We start from the raw sequence: 16,546 nt of genomic DNA, 5'->3' as shown, positions 1-16,546 counted from the left end.
AGTAGTATCGTAGTGGTAGTAGTATCGTAGTGGTAGTAGTATCATAGTGGTGGTACTAGCATCGTAGTGGTGGTAGTAGCATCGTAGTGGTAGTAGTATCGTAGTGGATGTAGTAGTATCGTAGTGGTGGTGGTAGTATCGTAGTGGTAGTAGTATCGTAGTGGTGGTAGTAGAATCGTAGTGGTGGTAGTAGTATCGTAGTGGTGGTGGTAGTATCGTAGTGGTAGTAGTATCGTAGTGGTGGTAGTAGAATCGTAGTGGTGGTAGTAGTATCGTAGTGGTGGTAGTAGTATCGTAGTGGTGGTAGTAGTATCGTAGTGGTAGTAGTATCGTAGTGGTGGTAGTAGAATCGTAGTGGTGGTAGTAGTATCGTAGTGGTGGTAGTGTCGTAGTGGTGGTAGTAGAATCGTAGTGGTGGTAGTAGTATCGTAGTGGTGGTAGTATCGTAGTGGTGGTAGTAGTATCGTAGTGGTAGTAGTATCGTAGTGGTGGTGGTAGTATCGTAGTGGTGGTGGTAGTATCGTAGTGGTGGTGGTAGTATCGTAGTGGTAGTAGTATCGTAGTGGTGGTAGTAGTATCGTAGTGGTAGTAGTATCGTAGTGGTAGTAGTATCGTAGTGGTGGTGGTAGTATCGTAGTGGTGGTAGTAGTATCGTAATGGTAGTAGTATCGTAGTGGTGGTAGTAGAATCGTAGTGGTGGTAGTAGTATCGTAGTGGTGGTAGTAGTATCGTAGTGGTGGTAGTAGTATCGTAGTGGTAGTAGTATCGTAGTGGTGGTGGTAGTATCGTAGTGGTGGTGGTAGTATCGTAGTGGTGGTAGTAGTATCGTAGTGGTGGTGGTAGTAGTATCCTTGTGGTAGTAGTTGTAGTATCGTAGTGGTGGTAGTAGTATCGTAGTGGTAGTAGTATCGTAGTGGTGGTAGTAGTATCGTAGTGGTAGTAGTATCGTAGTGGTGGTAGTATCGTAGTGGTGGTAGTAGTATCGTAGTGGTGGTAGTAGTATCGTAGTGGTGGTAGTAGTATCGTAGTGGTGGTGGTAGTATCGTAGTGGTGGTGGTAGTATCGTAGTGGTAGTAGTATCGTAGTGTTGGTATTAGTATCGTAGTGGTAGTAGTATCGTAGTGGTAGTAGTATCGTAGTGGTGGTGGTAGTATCGTAGTGGTGGTGGTAGTATCGTAGTGGTGGTAGTAGTATCGTAGTGGTGGTAGTAGTATCGTAGTGGTGGTAGTAGTATCGTATTGGTAGTAGTATCGTAGTGGTGGTGGTAGTATCGTTGTGGTGGTGGTAGTATCGTAGTGGTGGTAGTAGTATCGTAGTGGTGGTGGTAGTAGTATCCTTGTGGTAGTAGTGGTAGTATCGTAGTGGTGGTAGTAGTATCGTAGTGGTAGTAGTATCGAAGTGGTGGTAGTAGTATCGTAGTGGTAGTAGTATCGTAGTGGTGGTAGTATCGTAGTGGTGGTAGTAGTATCGTAGTGGTGGTAGTAGTATCGTAGTGGTGGTAGTAGTATCGTAGTGGTGGTGGTAGTATCGTAGTGGTGGTGGTAGTATCGTAGTGGTAGTAGTATCGTAGTGGTGGTATTAGTATCGTAGTGGTAGTAGTATCGTAGAGGTAGTAGTATCGTAGTGGTGGTGGTAGTATCGTAGTGGTGGTAGTAGTATCGTAGTGGTGGTAGTAGTATCGTAGTGGTGGTAGTAGTATCGTAGTGGTGGTAGTAGTATCGTAGTGGTGGTGGTAGTATCGTAGTGGTGGTAGTAGTATCGTAGTGGTGGTAGTGTCGTAGTGGTGGTAGTGGTGGTAGTATCGTAGTGGTAGTAGTATCGTAGTGGTAGTAGTATTGTAGTGGTGGTAGTAGTATCGTAGTTGTAGTAGTATCGTAGTGGTGGTGGTAGTATCGTAGTGGTGGTAGTAGTATCGTAGTGGTGGTGGTAGTATCGTAGTGGTGGTGGTAGTATCGTAGTGGTGGTAGTAGTATCGTAGTGGTAGTAGTATCGTAGTGGTAGTAGTATCGTAGTGGTGGTGGTAGTATCGTAGTGGTGGTAGTAGTATCGTAGTGGTAGTAGTATCGTATTGGTGGTAGTAGAATCGTAGTGGTGGTAGTAGTATCGTAGTGGTGGTAGTGTCGTAGTGGTGGTAGTGTCGTAGTGGTGGTAGTATCGTAGTGGTGGTGGTAGTATCGTAGTGGTAGTAGTATCGTAGTGGTAGTAGTATCGTAGTGGTGGTAGTAGTATCGTAGTGGTAGTAGTATCGTAGTGGTGGTGGTAGTATCGTAGTGGTGGTAGTAGTATCGTAGTGGTGGTGGTAGTATCGTAGTGGTGGTGGTAGTATCGTAGTGGTAGTAGTATCGTAGTGGTGGTAGTAGTATCGTAGTGGTAGTAGTATCGTAGTGGTAGTAGTATCGTAGTGGTGGTGGTAGTATCGTAGTGGTGGTAGTAGTATCGTAGTGGTGGTGGTAGTATCGTAGTGGTGGTGGTAGTAGTATCGTAGTGGTAGTGTCATAGTGTAGGTAGTAGTATCGTAGTGGTGGTGGTGGTAGTATCGTAGTGGTGGTGGTAGTATCGTAGTGGTGGTAGTAGCATAGTAGTGGTGGTAGTAGTATCGTAGTGGTGGTAGTAGCATAGTAGTGGTGGTAGTGTCGTAGTGGTAGTAGTATCGTAGTGGTGGTAGTATCGTAGTGGTAGTAGTATCGTAGTGGTAGTAGTATCGTAGTGGTAGTAGTATCGTAGTGGTGGTGGTAGTAGTATCGTAGTGGTGGTAGTAGTATCGTAGTGGTGGTAGTAGCATCGTAGTGGTGGTAGTAGTATCGTAGTGGTGGTAGTAGCATAGTGGTGGTGGTAGTAGTATCGTAGTGGTGGTGGTAGTAGTATCGTAGTGGTGGTGGTAGTAGTATCGTAGTGGTGGTGGTAGTAGTATCGTAGTGGTGGTGGTAGTATCGTAGTGGTGGTGGTAGTAGTATCGTAGTGGTAGTGTCATAGTGGTGGTGGTGGTAGTATCGTAGTGGTGGTGGTAGTATCGTAGTGGTGGTGGTAGTAGTATCGTAGTGGTGGTGGTAGTAGTATCGTAGTGGTGGTGGTAGTATCGTAGTGGTGGTGGTAGTAGTATCGTAGTGGTAGTGTCATAGTGGTGGTGGTGGTAGTATCGTAGTGGTGGTGGTAGTATCGTAGTGGTGGTGGTAGTATCGTAGTGGTGGTAGTAGCATAGTAGTGGTGGTAGTAGTATCATAGTGGTAGTAGTATCGTAGTGGTAGTAGTATCTTAGTGGTGGTAGTAGTATCGTAGTGGTGGTAGTAGTATCGTAGTGGTGGTAGTAGTATCGTAGTGGTGGTAGTAGTATCGTAGTGGTAGTAGTAGTATCGTAGTAGTATCGTAGTGGTGGTAGTAGTATCGTAGTGGTGGTAGTAGCATCGTAGTGGTAGTAGTATCATAGTGGTGGTGGTAGTATCGTAGTGGTGGTAGTAGTATCGTAGTGGTGGTAGTAGTATCGTAGTGGTGGTAGTAGTATCATAGTGGTGGTAGTAGTATCGTAGTGGTGGTAGTAGTATCGTAGTGGTGGTAGTAGTGTCGTAGTGGTAGTAGCATCATAGTGGTGGTGGTAGTAGTATCGTAGTGGTGGTAGTAGTGTCGTAGTGGTAGTAGCATCGTAGTGGTGGTAGTAGTATCGTAGTGGTGGTAGTAGTATCGTAGTGGTGGTGGTAGTATCGTAGTGGTGGTGGTAGTATCGTAGTGCTGGTGGTAGTATCGTAGTGGTGGTAGTATCGTAGTGGTGGTGGTAGTATGGTAGTGGTGGTAGTAGTATTGTAGTGGTGGTAGTAGCATCGTAGTGGTGGTAGTATCGTAGTGGTAGTAGTATCGTAGTGGTAGTAGTGGTAGTAGTATCGTAGTGGTAGTAGTATCGTAGTGGTGGTAGTAGTATCGTAGTGGTGGTAGTAGTATCGTAGTGGTAGTAGTATCGTAGTGGTAGTAGTATCGTAGTGGTAGTAGCATCGTAGTGGTGGTAGTAGTATCGTAGTGGTGGTGGTAGTAGTATCGTAGTGGTGGTGGTAGTAGTATCGTAGTGGTGGTGGTAGTATCGTAGTGGTGGTGGTAGTAGTATCGTAGTGGTAGTGTAATAGTGGTGGTGGTGGTAGTATCGTAGTGGTGGTGGTAGTAGTATCGTAGTGGTGGTGGTAGTAGTATCGTAGTGGTGGTGGTAGTAGTATCGTAGTGGTGGTGGTAGTATCGTAGTGGTGGTGGTAGTAGTATCGTAGTGGTAGTGTCATAGTGGTGGTGGTGGTAGTATCGTAGTGGTGGTGGTAGTATCGTAGTGGTGGTGGTAGTATCGTAGTGGTGGTAGTAGCATAGTAGTGGTGGTAGTAGTATCATAGTGGTAGTAGTATCGAAGTGGTAGTAGTATCTTAGTGGTGGTAGTAGTATCGTAGTGGTGGTAGTAGTATCGTAGTGGTGGTAGTAGTATCGTAGTGGTGGTAGTAGTATCGTAGTGGTAGTAGTAGTATCGTAGTAGTATCGTAGTGGTGGTAGTAGTATCGTAGTGGTGGTAGTAGAATCGTAGTGGTAGTAGTATCATAGTGGTGGTGGTAGTATCGTAGTGGTGGTAGTAGTATCGTAGTGGTGGTAGTAGTATCGTAGTGGTGGTAGTAGTATCATAGTGGTGGTAGTAGTATCGTAGTGGTGGTAGTAGTATCGTAGTGGTGGTAGTAGTGTCGTAGTGGTAGTAGCATCATAGTGGTGGTGGTAGTAGTATCGTAGTGGTGGTAGTAGTGTCGTAGTGGTAGTAGCATCGTAGTGGTGGTAGTAGTATCGTAGTGGTGGTAGTAGTATCGTAGTGGTGGTGGTAGTATCGTAGTGGTGGTGGTAGTATCGTAGTGGTGGTGGTAGTATCGTAGTGGTGGTAGTATCGTAGTGGTGGTGGTAGTATGGTAGTGGTGGTAGTAGTATTGTAGTGGTGGTAGTAGCATCGTAGTGGTGGTAGTATCGTAGTGGTAGTAGTATCGTAGTGGTAGTAGTATCGTAGTGGTAGTAGTATCGTAGTGGTGGTAGTAGTATCGTAGTGGTGGTAGTAGTATCGTAGTGGTAGTAGTATCGTAGTGGTAGTAGTATCGTAGTGGTAGTAGCATCGTAGTGGTGGTAGTAGTATCGTAGTGGTAGTAGTATCGTAGTGGTGGTAGTAGTATCGTAGTGGTGGTGGTAGTATCGTAGTGGTGGTGGTAGTATCGTAGTGGTGGTGGTAGTATCGTAGTGGTGGTAGTAGTATCGTAGTGGTGGTGGTAGTAGTATCCTTGTGGTAGTAGTGGTAGTAGTATCGTAGTGGTGGTAGTAGTATCGTAGTGGTGGTGGTAGTATCGTAGTGGTGGTGGTAGTATCGTAGTGGTGGTAGTAGTATCGTAGTGGTGGTAGTGTCGTAGTGGTGGTAGTGGTGGTAGTATCGTAGTGGTGGTGGTAGTATCGTAGTGGTAGTAGTATCGTAGTGGTAGTAGTATCGTAGTGGTGGTAGTAGTATCGTAGTTGTAGTAGTATCGTAGTGGTGGTGGTAGTATCGTAGTGGTGGTAGTAGTATCGTAGTGGTGGTGGTAGTATCGTAGTGGTGGTGGTAGTATCGTAGTGGTGGTAGTAGTATCGTAGTGGTAGTAGTATCGTAGTGGTAGTAGTATCGTAGTGGTGGTGGTAGTATCGTAGTGGTGGTAGTAGTATCGTAGTGGTAGTAGTATCGTATTGGTGGTAGTAGAATCGTAGTGGTGGTAGTAGTATCGTAGTGGTGGTAGTGTCGTAGTGGTGGTAGTGTCGTAGTGGTGGTAGTATCGTAGTGGTGGTGGTAGTATCGTAGTGGTAGTAGTATCGTAGTGGTAGTAGTATCGTAGTGGTGGTAGTAGTATCGTAGTGGTAGTAGTATCGTAGTGGTGGTGGTAGTATCGTAGTGGTGGTAGTAGTATCGTAGTGGTGGTGGTAGTATCGTAGTGGTGGTGGTAGTATCGTAGTGGTAGTAGTATCGTAGTGGTGGTAGTAGTATCGTAGTGGTAGTAGTATCGTAGTGGTAGTAGTATCGTAGTGGTGGTGGTAGTATCGTAGTGGTGGTAGTAGTATCGTAGTGGTGGTGGTAGTATCGTAGTGGTGGTGGTAGTAGTATCGTAGTGGTAGTGTCATAGTGTAGGTAGTAGTATCGTAGTGGTGGTGGTAGTATCGTAGTGGTGGTGGTAGTATCGTAGTGGTGGTAGTAGCATAGTAGTGGTGGTAGTAGTATCGTAGTGGTGGTAGTAGCATAGTGGTGGTGGTAGTAGTATCGTAGTGGTGGTAGTATCGTAGTGGTGGTAGTATCGTAGTGGTAGTAGTATCGTAGTGGTAGTAGTATCGTAGTGGTGGTGGTAGTAGTATCGTAGTGGTGGTAGTAGTATCGTAGTGGTGGTAGTAGCATCGTAGTGGTGGTAGTAGTATCGTAGTGGTGGTAGTAGCATAGTGGTGGTGGTAGTAGTATCGTAGTGGTGGTGGTAGTAGTATCGTAGTGGTGGTGGTAGTAGTATCGTAGTGGTGGTGGTAGTAGTATCGTAGTGTTGGTGGTAGTATCGTAGTGGTGGTGGTAGTAGTATCGTAGTGGTAGTGTCATAGTGGTGGTGGTGGTAGTATCGTAGTGGTGGTGGTAGTATCGTAGTGGTGGTGGTAGTATCGTAGTGGTGGTGGTAGTAGTATCGTAGTGGTGGTGGTAGTAGTATCGTAGTGGTGGTGGTAGTATCGTAGTGGTGGTGGTAGTAGTATCGTAGTGGTAGTGTCATAGTGGTGGTGGTGGTAGTATCGTAGTGGTGGTGGTAGTATCGTAGTGGTGGTGGTAGTATCGTAGTGGTGGTAGTAGCATAGTAGTGGTGGTAGTAGTATCATAGTGGTAGTAGTATCGTAGTGGTAGTAGTATCTTAGTGGTGGTAGTAGTATCGTAGTGGTGGTAGTAGTATCGTAGTGGTGGTAGTAGTATCGTAGTGGTGGTAGTAGTATCGTAGTGGTAGTAGTAGTATCGTAGTAGTATCGTAGTGGTGGTAGTAGTATCGTACTGGTGGTAGTAGCATCGTAGTGGTAGTAGTATCATAGTGGTGGTGGTAGTATCGTAGTGGTGGTAGTAGTATCGTAGTGGTGGTAGTAGTATCGTAGTGGTGGTAGTAGTATCATAGTGGTGGTAGTAGTATCGTAGTGGTGGTAGTAGTATCGTAGTGGTGGTAGTAGTGTCGTAGTGGTAGTAGCATCATAGTGGTGGTGGTAGTAGTATCGTAGTGGTGGTAGTAGTGTCGTAGTGGTAGTAGCATCGTAGTGGTGGTAGTAGTATCGTAGTGGTGGTAGTAGTATCGTAGTGGTGGTGGTAGTATCGTAGTGGTGGTGGTAGTATCGTAGTGGTGGTAGTATCGTAGTGGTAGTAGTATCGTAGTGGTGGTGGTAGTATGGTAGTGGTGGTAGTAGTATCGTAGTGGTGGTAGTAGCATCGTAGTGGTGGTAGTATCGTAGTGGTAGTAGTACCGTAGTGGTGGTAGTAGTATCGTAGTGGTGGTGGTAGTATCGTAGTGGTGGTGGTAGTATCGTAGTGGTGGTGGTAGTATCGTAGTGGTGGTAGTAGTATCGTAGTGGTGGTGGTAGTAGTATCCTTGTGGTAGTAGTGGTAGTATCGTAGTGGTGGTAGTAGTATCGTAGTGGTAGTAGTATCGTAGTGGTGGTAGTAGTATTGTAGTGGTAGTAGTATCGTTGTGGTAGTAGTATCGTAGTGGTGGTAGTAGTATCGTAGTGGTGGTAGTAGCATCGTAGTGGTGGTAGTAGTATCGTAGTGGTGGTAGTAGTATCGTAGTGGTGGTAGTAGTATCGTAGTGGTGGTAGTAGTATCGTAGTGGTGGTAGTAGTATCGTAGTGGTGGTAGTAGTATCGTAGTGGTGGTAGTAGTATCGTAGTGGTAGTAGTAGTATCGTAGTGGTAGTAGTATCGTAGTGGTGGTGGTAGTAGTATCGTAGTGGTGGTAGTGTCGTAGTGGTGGTGGGAGTATCGTAGTGGTAGTAGTATCGTAGTGGTGGCGGTAGTATCGTAGTGGTGGTGATAGTATCGTAGTGGTGGTAGTAGTATCGTAGTGGTGGTGGTAGTAGTATCCTTGTGGTAGTAGTGGTAGTATCGTAGTGGTGGTGGTGGTAGTAGTATCGTAGTGGTAGTAGTAGTATCGTAGTGGTAGTAGTATCGTAGTGGTGGTGGTAGTAGTATCGTAGTGGTGGTAGTGTCGTAGTGGTAGTAGTATCGTAGTGGTGGTGGGAGTATCGTAGTGGTAGTAGTATCGTAGTGGTAGTAGTATCGTAGTGGTAGTAGTATCGTAGTGGTGGCGGTAGTATCGTAGTGGTGGTGATAGTATCGTAGTGGTGGTAGTAGTATCGTAGTGGTGGTGGTAGTAGTAGTCTTGTGGTAGTAGTGGTAGTATCGTAGTGGTGGTAGTAGTATCGTAGTGGTGGTGGTAGTAGTATCCTTGTGGTAGTAGTGGTAGTATCGTAGTGGTGGTGGTAGTATCGTAGTGGTGGTAGTAGTATCGTAGTGGTGGTAGTAGTATCGTAGTGGTGGTAGTAGTATCGTAGTGGTAGTAGTATCGTAGTGGTGGTAGTAGTAACGTAGTGGTGGTAGTAGCATCGTAATGGTGGTAGTAGTATCGTAGTGGTGGTAGTAGTATCGTAGTAGTGGTAGTAGTATCGTAGTGGTGGTAGTATCGTGGTGGTGGTAGTAGTATCGTAGTGGTAGTAGTATCGTAGTGGTAGTAGTATCGTAGTGGTGGTAGTAGTAACGTAGTGGTGGTAGTAGCATCGTAATGGTGGTAGTAGTATCGTAGTGGTGGTAGTAGTATCGTAGTAGTGGTAGTAGTATCGTAGTGGTGGTAGTATCGTGGTGGTGGTAGTAGTATCGTAGTGGTAGTAGTATCATAGTGGTGGTAGTGTCGTAGTGGTAGTAGTATCGTAGTGGTGGTAGTAGCATCGTAGTGGTGGTAGTAGTATCGTAGTGGTGGTAGTAGTATCGTAGTGGTGGTAGTAGTAGTATCGTAGTGGTGGTAGTAGTATCGTAGTGGTGGTAGTAATATCGTAGTGGTGGTAGTAGTATCGTAGTGGTGGTAGTAGTATCGTAGTGGTGGTAGTAGTATCATAGTGGTGGTAGTAGTATCGTAGTGGTGGTAGTAGATTCGTAGTGGTGGTAGTAGTGTCGTAGTGGTAGTAGCATCGTAGTGGTGGTGGTAGTATCGTAGTGGTGGTAGTAGTATCGTAGTGGTGGTAGTAGTGTCGTAGTGGTAGTAGCATCATAGTGGTGGTGGTAGTATCGTAGTGGTGGTAGTATCGTAGTGGTGGTAGTAGTATCGTAGTGGTGGTAGTAGTATCGTAGTGGTGGTGGTAGTATCGTAGTGGTGGTGGTAGTATCGTAGTGGTGGTAGTATCGTGGTGGTGGTAGTAGTATCGTAGTGGTAGTAGTATCGTAGTGGTGGTAGTGTCGTAGTGGTAGTAGTATCGTAGTGGTGGTGGTAGTATCGTAGTGGTAGTAGTGGTGGTAGTAGTATCGTAGTGGTAGTAGTATCGTAGTGGTGGTAGTGTCGTAGTGGTAGTAGTATCGTAGTGGTGGTAGTAGCATCGTGGTGGTGGTAGTAGATTCGTAGTGGTGGTAGTAGTGTCGTAGTGGTAGTAGCATCGTAGTGGTGGTGGTAGTATCGTAGTGGTGGTAGTAGTATCGTAGTGGTGGTAGTAGTGTCGTAGTGGTAGTAGCATCATAGTGGTGGTGGTAGTATCGTAGTGGTGGTAGTATCGTAGTGGTGGTAGTAGTATCGTAGTGGTGGTAGTAGTATCGTAGTGGTGGTGGTAGTATCGTAGTGGTGGTGGTAGTATCGTAGTGGTGGTAGTATCGTGGTGGTGGTAGTAGTATCGTAGTGGTGGTAGTGTCGTAGTGGTAGTAGTATCGTAGTGGTGGTGGTAGTATCGTAGTGGTAGTAGTGGTGGTAGTAGTATCGTAGTGGTAGTAGTATCGTAGTGGTGGTAGTGTCGTAGTGGTAGTAGTATCGTAGTGGTGGTAGTAGCATCGTGGTGGTGGTAGTAGTATCGTAGTGGTGGTAGTAGTATCGTAGTGGTGGTAGTAGTAGTATCGTAGTGGTGGTAGTAGTATCGTAGTGGTGGTAGTAATATCGTAGTGGTGGTAGTAGTATCGTAGTGGTGGTAGTAGTATCGTAGTGGTGGTAGTAGTATCATAGTGGTGGTAGTAGTATCGTAGTGGTGGTAGTAGATTCGTAGTGGTGGTAGTAGTGTCGTAGTGGTAGTAGCATCGTAGTGGTGGTGGTAGTATCGTAGTGGTGGTAGTAGTATCGTAGTGGTGGTAGTAGTGTCGTAGTGGTAGTAGCATCATAGTGGTGGTGGTAGTATCGTAGTGTTGGTAGTAGTATCGTAGTGGTGGTAGTATCGTAGTGGTGGTAGTAGTATCGTAGTGGTGGTAGTAGTATCGTAGTGGTGGTGGTAGTATCGTAGTGGTGGTGGTAGTATCGTAGTGGTGGTAGTAGTATCGTAGTGGTAGTAGTATCGTAGTGGTGGTGGTAGTATCGTAGTGGTGGTAGTAGTATCGTAGTGGTGGTAGTAGCATCGTAGTGGTGGTAGTATCGTAGTGGTAGTAGTATCGTAGTGGTGGTAGTAGTATCGTAGTGGTGGTGGTAGTATCGTAGTGGTGGTGGTAGTATCGTAGTGGTGGTAGTAGTATCGTAGTGGTGGTAGTAGTAGTATCCTTGTGGTAGTAGTGGTAGTATCGTAGTGGTGGTAGTAGTATCGTAGTGGTAGTAGTATCGTAGTGGTGGTAGTTGTATCGTAGTGGTAGTAGTATCGTAGTGGTAGTAGTAGTATCGTAGTGGTGGTAGTAGTATCGTAGTGGTAGTAGTAGTATCGAAGTGGTAGTAGTATCGTAGTGGTGGTGGTGGTAGTAGTATCGTAGTGGTGGTAGTGTCGTAGTGGTAGTAGTATCGTAGTGGTGGTGGGAGTATCGTAGTGGTAGTAGTATCGTAGTGGTAGTAGTATCGTAGTGGTAGTAGCATCGTAGTGGTGGTGGGAGTATCGTAGTGGTAGTAGTATCGTAGTGGTGGCGGTAGTATCGTAGTGGTGGTAGTAGTATCGTAGTGGTGGTGATAGTATCGTAGTGGTGGTAGTAGTATCGTAGTGGTGGTGGTAGTAGTATCCTTGTGGTAGTAGTGGTAGTATCGTAGTGGTGGTAGTAGTATCGTAGTGGTGGTGGTAGTAGTATCGTAGTGGTAGTGGTAGTAGTATCCTTGTGGTAGTAGTGGTAGTATCGTAGTGGTGGTGGTAGTATCGTAGTGGTAGTAGTATCGTAGTGGTGGTGGTAGTATCGTAGTGGTGGTAGTAGTATCGTAGTGGTAGTAGTATCGTAGTGGTAGTAGTATCGTAGTGGTAGTAGTATCGTAGTGGTGGTAGTAGTATCGTAGTGGTGGTTGTAGCATCGTAGTGGTGGTAGTAGTATCGTAGTGGTAGTAGTATCGTAGTGGTGGTGGTAGTATCGTAGTGGTAGTAGTATCGTAGTGGTAGTAGTATCGTAGTGATAGTAGTATCGTAGTGGTGGTAGTAGTATTGTAGTGGTGGTAGTAGTATCGTAGTGGTGGTAGTAGTATCGTAGTGGTGGTAGTAGTATCGTAGTGGTGGTAGTATCGTGGTGGTGGTAGTAGTATCGTAGTGGTAGTAGTATCGTAGTGGTGGTAGTGTCGTAGTGGTAGTAGTATCATAGTGGTGGTGGTAGTATCGTAGTGGTAGTAGTGGTGGTAGTAGTATCGTAGTGGTAGTAGTATCGTAGTGGTGGTAGTGTCGTAGTGGTAGTAGTATCGTAGTGGTGTTAGTAGCATCGTAGTGGTGGTAGTAGTATCGTAGTGGTGGTAGTAGTATCGTAGTGGTGGTAGTAGTATCGTAGTGGTGGTAGTAGTAGTATCGTAGTGGTGGTGGTAGTAGTATCGTAGTGGTGGTAGTAGTATCGTAGTGGTAGTAGTATCGTGGTGGTGGTAGTAGTATCGTAGTGGTGGTAGTGTCGTAGTGGTAGTAGCATCGTAGTGGTGGTGGGAGTATCGTAGTGGTAGTAGTATCGTAGTGGTAGTAGTATCGTAGTGGTAGTAGTATCGTGGTGGTAGTAGTATCGTAGTGGTAGTAGTATCGTAGTGGTTGTAGTAGTATCGTAGTGGTAGTAGTATCGTAGTGGTAGTAGTATCGTAGTGGTAGTAGTATCGTAGTGGTGGTAGTAGTATCGTAGTGGTAGTAGTATCGTAGTGGTAGTAGTATTGTAGTGGTGGTGGTAGTATCGTAGTGGTGGTAGTAGTATCGTAGTGGTGGTAGTAGTATCGTAGTGGTGGTAGTAGTATCGTAGTGGTGGTAGTAGTATCGTAGTGGTGGTGGTAGTATCGTAGTGGTGGTAGTAGTATCGTAGTGGTGGTAGTAGTAGTATCGTAGTGGTGGTAGTAGTATCGTAGTGGTGGTAGTAATATCGTAGTGGTGGTAGTAGTATCGTAGTGGTGGTAGTAGTATCGTAGTGGTGGTAGTAGTATCATAGTGGTGGTAGTAGTATCGTAGTGGTGGTAGTAGATTCGTAGTGGTGGTAGTAGTGTCGTAGTGGTAGTAGCATCGTAGTGGTGGTGGTAGTATCGTAGTGGTGGTAGTAGTATCGTAGTGGTGGTAGTAGTGTCGTAGTGGTAGTAGCATCATAGTGGTGGTGGTAGTATCGTAGTGTTGGTAGTAGTATCGTAGTGGTGGTAGTATCGTAGTGGTGGTAGTAGTATCGTAGTGGTGGTAGTAGTATCGTAGTGGTGGTGGTAGTATCGTAGTGGTGGTGGTAGTATCGTAGTGGTGGTAGTAGTATCGTAGTGGTAGTAGTATCGTAGTGGTGGTGGTAGTATCGTAGTGGTGGTAGTAGTATCGTAGTGGTGGTAGTAGCATCGTAGTGGTGGTAGTATCGTAGTGGTAGTAGTATCGTAGTGGTGGTAGTAGTATCGTAGTGGTGGTGGTAGTATCGTAGTGGTGGTGGTAGTATCGTAGTGGTGGTAGTAGTAGTATCCTTGTGGTAGTAGTGGTAGTATCGTAGTGGTGGTAGTAGTATCGTAGTGGTAGTAGTATCGTAGTGGTGGTAGTTGTATCGTAGTGGTAGTAGTATCGTAGTGGTAGTAGTAGTATCGTAGTGGTGGTAGTAGTATCGTAGTGGTAGTAGTAGTATCGAAGTGGTAGTAGTATCGTAGTGGTGGTGGTGGTAGTAGTATCGTAGTGGTGGTAGTGTCGTAGTGGTAGTAGTATCGTAGTGGTGGTGGGAGTATCGTAGTGGTAGTAGTATCGTAGTGGTAGTAGTATCGTAGTGGTAGTAGCATCGTAGTGGTGGTTGGAGTATCGTAGTGGTAGTAGTATCGTAGTGGTGGCGGTAGTATCGTAGTGGTGGTAGTAGTATCGTAGTGGTGGTGATAGTATCGTAGTGGTGGTAGTAGTATCGTAGTGGTGGTGGTAGTAGTATCCTTGTGGTAGTAGTGGTAGTATCGTAGTGGTGGTAGTAGTATCGTAGTGGTGGTGGTAGTAGTATCCTTGTGGTAGTAGTGGTAGTATCGTAGTGGTGGTGGTAGTATCGTAGTGGTAGTAGTATCGTAGTGGTGGTGGTAGTATCGTAGTGGTGGTAGTAGTATCGTAGTGGTAGTAGTATCGTAGTGGTAGTAGTATCGTAGTGGTAGTAGTATCGTAGTGGTGGTAGTAGTATCGTAGTGGTGGTTGTAGCATCGTAGTGGTGGTAGTAGTATCGTAGTGGTAGTAGTATCGTAGTGGTGGTGGTAGTATCGTAGTGGTAGTAGTATCGTAGTGGTAGTAGTATCGTAGTGATAGTAGTATCGTAGTGGTGGTAGTAGTATCGTAGTGGTGGTAGTAGTATCGTAGTGGTGGTAGTAGTATCGTAGTGGTGGTAGTAGTATCGTAGTGGTGGTAGTATCGTGGTGGTGGTAGTAGTATCGTAGTGGTGGTAGTGTCGTAGTGGTAGTAGTATCGTAGTGGTGGTGGTAGTATCGTAGTGGTAGTAGTGGTGGTAGTAGTATCGTAGTGGTAGTAGTATCGTAGTGGTGGTAGTGTCGTAGTGGTAGTAGTATCGTAGTGGTGTTAGTAGCATCGTAGTGGTGGTAGTAGTATCGTAGTGGTGGTAGTAGTATCGTAGTGGTGGTAGTAGTATCGTAGTGGTGGTAGTAGTAGTATCGTAGTGGTGGTGGTAGTAGTATCGTAGTGGTGGTAGTAGTATCGTAGTGGTAGTAGTATCGTGGTGGTGGTAGTAGTATCGTAGTGGTGGTAGTGTCGTAGTGGTAGTAGCATCGTAGTGGTGGTGGGAGTATCGTAGTGGTAGTAGTATCGTAGTGGTAGTAGTATCGTAGTGGTAGTAGTATTGTAGTGGTAGTAGTATCGTGGTGGTAGTAGTATCGTAGTGGTAGTAGTATCGTAGTGGTTGTAGTAGTATCGTAGTGGTAGTAGTATCGTAGTGGTAGTAGTATCGTAGTGGTAGTAGTATCGTAGTGGTGGTAGTAGTATCGTAGTGGTAGTAGTATCGTAGTGGTAGTAGTATCGTAGTGGTAGTAGTATTGTAGTGGTGATGGTAGTATCGTAGTGGTGGTAGTAGTATCGTAGTGGTGGTAGTAGTATCGTAGTGGTGGTAGTAGTATCGTAGTGGTGGTGGTAGTATCGTAGTGGTGGTGGTAGTATCGTAGTGGTGGTAGTAGTATCGTAGTGGTAGTAGTATCGTAGTGGTGGTGGTAGTATCGTAGTGGTGGTGGTAGTATCGTAGTGGTGGTAGTAGTATCGTAGTGGTAGTAGTATCGTAGTGGTGGTAGTAGTATCGTAGTGGTAGTAGTATCGTAGTGGTGGTAGTAGTATCGTAGTGGTGGTAGTATCGTAGTGGTGGTAGTATCGTAGTGGTGGTAGTATCGTAGTGGTAGTAGTATCGTAGTGGTGGTAGTAGTATCGTAGTGGTAGTAGGATCGTAGTGGTGGTAGTAGTATCGTAGTGGTAGTAGTATCGTAGTGGTGGTAGTAGTATTGTAGTGGTAGTAGTATCGTAGTAGTGGTAGTAGTATCGTAGTGGTGGTAGTAGTATCGTAGTGGTGGTAGTAGTATCATAGTGGTGGTAGTAGTATCGTAGTGGTGGTAGTAGTATCGTAGTGGTAGTAGTATCGTAGTGGTGGTGGTAGTGGTGGTGGTGGTAGTATCGTAGTGGTGGTAGTAGTATCGTAGTGGTGGTAGTAGAATCGTAGTGGTGGTAGTAGATTCGTAGTGGTGGTAGTAGTATAGTAGTGGTAGTAGTATCGTAGTGGTGGTAGTAGAATCGTAGTGGTGGTAGTAGTGTCGTAGTGGTGGTTTTATCCTAGTGGTAGTAGTATCCTAGTGGTAGTAGTATCCTAGTGGTAGTAGTATCCTAGTGGTAGTAGTATTGTTGTGGTAGTAGTGGTAGTAGTATCCTTGTGGTAGTGGTGGTAGTAGGATCGTAGTGGTAGTAGTATCCTAGTGGTAGTAGTATCCTAGTGGTAGTAGTATTGTTGTGGTAGTAGTGGTAGTAGTATCCTTGTGGTAGTGGTGGTAGTAGGATCGTAGTGGTAGTTGTGGTAGTAGCATCGTAGTGGTAGTAGTATCCTTGCGGTAGTAGCATCGTAGTGGTAGCAACATCGTAGTGGTAGTAGTATCCTAGTGGTAGTTGGATCGTAGTGGTAGTAGTGGTAGTAGTATCCTTGTGGTAGTGGTGGTAGTAGGATCGTAGTGGTAGTTGTGGTAGTAGTATCCTTGTGGTAGTAGTGGTAGTAGCATCGTAGTGGTAGTAGTATCGTAGTGGTGGTAGTATCGTAGTGGTGGTAGTAGTATCGTAGTGGTAGTAGTATCGTAGTGGTGGTAGTAGTATCGTAGTGGTAGTAGTATCGTAGTGGTGGTAGTGGTGGTAGTATCGTAGTGGTGGTGGTAGTATCGTAGTGGTGGTAGTATCGTAGTGGTAGTAGTATCGTAGTGGTGGTAGTAGTATCGTAGTGGTAGTAGTATCGTAGTGGTGGTAGTAGTATCGTAGTGGTAGTAGTATCGTAGTGGTGGTAGTAGTATTGTTGTGGTGGTAGTAGTAGTAGTAGCATTGTAGTGGTAGTAGCATCGTAGTCGTAGTAGTATTGTTGTGGTAGTAGTGGTAGTAGCATCGTAGTTGTAGTAGTATTGTTGTGGTAGTAGTGGTAGTAGCATTGTAGTGGTAGTAGTATCCTTGTGGTAGTAGTGGTAGTAGCATCGTAGTGGTGGTAGTATTGTTGTGGTAGTAGTGGTAGTAGCATTGTTGTGGTAGTAGTATCCTTGTGGTAGTAGTATCGTAGTGGTAGTAGTGTCGTAGTGGTGGTAGCATCGTAGTTGTAGTAGTATTGTTGTGGTAGTAGTGGTAGTAGCATTGTTGTGGTAGTAGTAGTAGTAGCATTGTAGTGGTAGTAGCATCGTAGTCGTAGTAGTATTGTTGTGGTAGTAGTGGTAGTAGCATCGTAGTGGTAGTAGCATCGTAGTCGTAGTAGTATTGTTGTGGTA

At 45.4% G+C, this 16,546-nt stretch overlaps 1 protein-coding gene across 1 annotated transcript in view; it reads left to right on the top strand.

Annotated features, from left to right (window-relative positions):
* LOC139405548 (trichohyalin-like) overlaps positions 1-16,546 on the top strand; it is a 103,134-nt gene that overhangs the window by 74,384 nt on the left and 12,204 nt on the right. The window lies entirely within an intron of this gene.

This window comes from Oncorhynchus clarkii, chromosome 3 (genome assembly GCF_045791955.1).
Source record: "Oncorhynchus clarkii lewisi isolate Uvic-CL-2024 chromosome 3, UVic_Ocla_1.0, whole genome shotgun sequence".
NCBI classification, from domain to species: domain Eukaryota; kingdom Metazoa; phylum Chordata; class Actinopteri; order Salmoniformes; family Salmonidae; genus Oncorhynchus; species Oncorhynchus clarkii.
This window is presented reverse-complemented; position numbering and strand designations above follow the sequence as displayed.